Below are 5,000 nucleotides of genomic sequence, written 5' to 3'. Positions count from 1 at the left end.
GATGGACTTGGACGCGGTTCGACGTCTCGGGTCAATCGGATCCTCCCGAACACTACATTTCCCAACGGCGGAACCGCGGGATTCAGTGCTGGGCTAATTCCTGTTCGCTCGCCGCTACTAAGGAAATCCTTGTTAGTTTCTTTTCCTCCGCTTAGTAATATGCTTAAATTCAGCGGGTGATCTCGCCTACTCTGAGGTCGCTTCAACGTCACGACGCGAAACGAAAATTCGTTCGTGTCGTGTTTTGCGTAGACTCGCAGAAAACGAAAGCTCGGAAAGATTCGGCGCGAGAGAAGGTGGTGTGTGTATTTCTCTATGCGAAAATCGCCTCAAAGAGAAAAAAAAAATCGAATAGAAGGAGAACACTCTCTATTCGATATACAATATATATATATATGTATGTACGAGCGTTTTATGCATCTCGCCAAAGTGCCAAACTTCGTTCGTCGTATCATGTTCGAGCTAAGACTCACGCAAGACATCCGTGTAACGATCGTCCGGTTTTTAACGTCCGTCCTCTTTTTCTCCTACAGCCGTTTCTCTTCTCTCGACGATTCCAGCGGTTCCCGGTACGGGAACTCACGCAAGTGAAAAAGCGAGCGAGACGTACCGTCGGGTGTGTGTGTTCGGGGACTGGACGACCGGCGCGACGTTAGGATGCGCGGTCCAGCGATAGACGACGAAGAGGCATGGGATGACCAACACTCTCTTTTCTCTATTCTCGAAGCACCGAATTGCCATAAAAAAAAAATCACACGCGCGCACGACATAGTCGTACTCGCGTGTATACCTCGTCTCTCTCAAAGTTTTTTCTCGAGCCTCGCCAAAGGGGATCGTCTTCTTCCTCGTCTACGATCTCTCCGACGACGACCGTACGAACAACTTCGTAACGGACTCACATGCGCATCTTCCTCGGGTACAGAAACGCTGCGCAAAACACCTCGAGCTTGTAGTACAGCGGCACCCGTGTATAGCCGATCTTAGACACACGCTAGTTCGCACACGCATTACAAATATGTAAGATTTCCGACGAACGTGGCTTTGGGGGGCCAGGCGCGCGGGCAGTGAGATACACGACGACGGGGAAAATTCGTCCCGATACGAGTACGTGTACTCTCCGATCTCCGCGCGACGCTGGGGATCATACCTCCCTAAGTCGTCAGAGCGTTCGAAGAAATCTCGCGCGTGCGTTCCCGGATCTACGGCTGATACTTTCGGAGCTTGTAAAAAAGCACAGAGCGTGTAAAACGCAACGACGACCCATCGATGCGACGGTCCTCGTTGTTGTCAGTCGCTTTCGCGAAGAGACGGAGTGGGCATTCGATCCCTGGGGCTGTACGAGAGTCTTGAGAAAAGACGGTAGATTATGGCAAAGTTTCGCACGCCATCGAGTTTAGGTTTTTGGTTCTCTCTTCTCTCCTCTCTCGACCGAGTTCCCATATTTGCTTTCTCTCTCAGTCTCGCCAAATATAATATTCGTTTAAGACGACGTCGGGGGCGCGGACCTTCGTGCGTCGAACACCGGCAAACGTAGCATATATCGCCTGATATGAAAAAAAAATCGGTCACGAGGAGAACACTACGAGTATATACGTTCGATAACCGATACACGAAGCGGTGCATAAGCGGGCGGTCGCCCTCGTAAGGACGACTCACGACGCCGCGAGCACTCACGCAGGTCCGTGACGGTTCTCTCCGCTCTTATTCGTATCCCTTCGTATACCTTCGTCCGACTCGGAAACGTTCTCTTACAGTTTTTAAGAAGAACGACGGCGGGTTGTCAAGGCAAGAAGGGACAGAGAGAGACAGAGGTAGAGTTTCGTAGTCTCCCGTGAACACGATAGATTATATATCGAGCATGCGTACGACTTGCACGGTCTCTGCACGACCGCGACGAACGCCGACGAGCGTCCAACAATCGCTCGTACGTCGCGTATGTTCTCTCCGTCCGCTCTTATTCGTATCCTCGTTCTTGTACCTTCGTCCGACTCTGAAACGTTCTCTTATATAAAGAACGACGGCGGGTTGTTAAGGCAAGAAGGGACAGAGAGAGACAGATACGGAGAGTAACGATACGCAACGCAAGCAGTCTTAGGTTTACGTGAGCAACCCTCAGCCAGGCGTGGTCCAGGAATTGTATCCGTGGACCGCAATGTGCGTTCGAAATGTCGATGTTCATGTGTCCTGCAGTTCACACGTTGACGCGCAATTAGCTGCGTTCTTCATCGACCCACGAGCCAAGTGATCCACCGTTCAGGGTAATCTTTTATAAATTTTGCAACAGTTCAATACTCAAATGTACTCTTCTCGGTTCTAGCGAAGCCGAGTTCCGTCACGTTCGACCAACGGGAATCGAACGCGCAGAAGTCGCCATAGGATTGACGACACAAAAACGTTCGAAAAAAAAGAAACCGACGAACGCGCGAAGATACGCGCGTTCGCCGGCCGGGCGTAAAGTACATTATGATATATAACAACCATCGAGATCGAAGCTCCGTTCGTCAGGAAACGACGGGGATATATACACCCGATTCTGAATCCTCTGTACAGCACACGATCTCGCGAACGAGTAAGGACGGTGGCTAGCCCATGTTTTATATGTGTTTGATTCTACTCTCTCGTCCAATTATTCAAGAAACAGCGCGCGTGCATCTCTCCATCGTTCGGGTGATAGTAAAGATTCGATGGGATTTGCGCGGCCGTCCGCCTCGAGCGGTCTTTCGTCCCAATATCCAGAAGCAGAGTTTGAAAAACTCTAGCGACGGCACGGGTGTCCGACTCACGACATCGAGGTTTCGAAGCCGGCGATCCCCTCCGAACGGATGGCGACCACGCGACGACTGAAAGCATGAAAAATCGACGAAAGATAGAACACATCTCCGTTCGGGTGATGTTTTTTTTAAAAAAAAAAAACAAAAATTCGATGGTACTCGCAGCCATCGTCCTCGCGCGGTCTTTCGTCCCAACATCCAGAAGCAGAGTTTGAAAAGCTCTAGCGACGGCACGGGTGTCCGACTCACGACAACGAGGATAGACAGCCGGTTCCCTCCGAACGGGTTATGCGACGACGATAAACTCGATGAAACTTTAGTCTCGTTCAGGTAGTGTGTGTGTCTTGTAAATCAAAAATTCGATGGGACTCTCATCCATCGTCCTCGCGCGGTCTTTCGTCCCAACATCCAGAAGCAGAGTTTGAAAAACTCTAGCGACGGCACGGGTGTCCGACTCACGACAACGAGGATAGACAGCCGGTCCCCTCTGAACGGTATATTATATATATGCGATGATAGACGACAAACTGGATGAAACTAAGTCTCGTTCAGGTAGTGTGTACATCAAAAATTCGATGGAACTCGCATCCGTCGTCCTCGCGCGGTCTTTCGTCCCAATATCCAGAAGCAGAGTTTGAAAAACTCTAGCGACGGCACGGGTGTCCGACTCACGACAACGAGGAAAGACAGCCGGTCCCCTCTGAACGGTATATTATATGAAACTTTAAGTCTCGTTCAGGTAGTGTGTACATCAAAAATTCGATGGAACTCGAATCCGTCGTCCTCGCGCGGTCTTTCGTCCCAATATCCAGAAGCAGAGTTTGAAAAACTCTAGCGACGGCACGGGTGTCCGACTCACGACAACGAGGATAGACAGCCGGTCCCCTCTGAACGGTATATAATATACATTATGCGACGGTAGACGATCAACTAGACGAAACTTTAGTCTCGTTCAGGTGGTGTAAAAAAATTCGATGGGATACGCACGCACGGCTGTCGTCGTCCTCGAGCGGTCTTTCGTCCCAATATCCAGAAGCAGAGTTTGAAAAACTCTAGCGACGGCACGGGTGTCCGACTCACGACATCGAGGCTTCGAAGCCGGCGGCATTCCCCTCTGAACGAACTTCGGCTACACTAGTTACGAATCGTTGCTACACATCGTCTTCATCGTCGTCGTCGTCGTCGACATCGACATCGACATCGACATCGACATCGTATCATCATCATCATCGGTCATCGTCGCATAGCGGGCCAACATCCACGCGATGCGTCTTCGTTCTAGGTTACCCGATCCACGAGTATGTTACACGTGGTTTCGTTATTTCGAACGAAACGACACACGAAGAGCACACGCCCTGTGGGTAGGAAGCACGTTTCGAGAACGACGAGAGTTTCGATGAAAGAGACGAGAGAAGTCGACGCAGAAGGTATCCATGGATCTTCGAAGAGAACCTTCGAAGATGTATATCGGTATCCTTTCGCTCTGCGCGACTCGCTACAAGTTCTTTCGCTCTCGTCGACTCGTTCTAGACGCTTCGTTCGATCCCAAAGAGGAGTCTTCGATATGTCCCGTTGCTAGGAGGAGAACAAACGCAACACAGACCACGAAACATAGAAGAGAATAGGCGAGCATGATCTCTCCGACACGAGGCACTTTAGAGATTTTCTTATTAGTTTGCATGGACTTTTATATTCGTTCGTACGGTTTCCACGATGCAAATACGAAATACGAGATCGTGACGGCGGGTCTTTCTGTGTACGGCCTCTCGCAGGCGCCACGACTGCATTTCTCTTTACACGTGGTTTCCATCGTAATTTTTTTCGTTTGATATCGAGCCTTAACTTTTGTTGGCTCTTTCGAAGCTAGAGTTCCCTTTTATTAGAATTTCATATATATATATGTTTTATTCGGAGACGGCGGGTCTTTCTGTTTACGACCTCACGCAGGCGCCTCGAATAAGTTTCATTCGCATTTCGTTTTTATACTTATACATATCTCTTCATCCCGATGATCGAGAGAGAGTGCCACCTTCTCTTCGTATAATTCCGTAGCTGGAGGGTCGTCTCCTCCTTAAGAATATTACTATTCGTGCCAACGGAGGTTGCCAAGCTCCCTGGCGTTTTCGTTTGTTAAAGTATATAGCTTGTTAATACGTCGTATATACTTTCGTCGATACAGGAGGAGTACAGCTCCTTACCGACCATTGATATATATTTCATAGTTTTTAT

General features: G+C 49.5%; 1 non-coding gene and 1 pseudogene across 1 annotated transcript; both read right to left on the bottom strand.

The window, feature by feature from the left end:
• Positions 1 to 200, bottom strand: part of LOC143303816 (large subunit ribosomal RNA) — a 2,948-nt pseudogene extending 2,748 nt beyond the window's left edge.
• Positions 201 to 2,106: 1,906 nt separating this feature from the next.
• Positions 2,107 to 2,261, bottom strand: LOC143303838 (5.8S ribosomal RNA). The gene has a single exon (XR_013060489.1). It is a non-coding gene; the product is annotated as a 5.8S ribosomal RNA (ribosomal RNA).
• Between the last annotated feature and the right edge of the window lie 2,739 nt (positions 2,262 to 5,000).

This window comes from Bombus vancouverensis, chromosome 16 (genome assembly GCF_051014615.1).
Source record: "Bombus vancouverensis nearcticus chromosome 16, iyBomVanc1_principal, whole genome shotgun sequence".
Classification (NCBI taxonomy): Eukaryota; Metazoa; Arthropoda; class Insecta; order Hymenoptera; family Apidae; genus Bombus; species Bombus vancouverensis.
The sequence above is the reverse complement of the archived record's forward strand: the minus strand, read 5'-3'. Positions and strand labels throughout refer to the sequence as shown.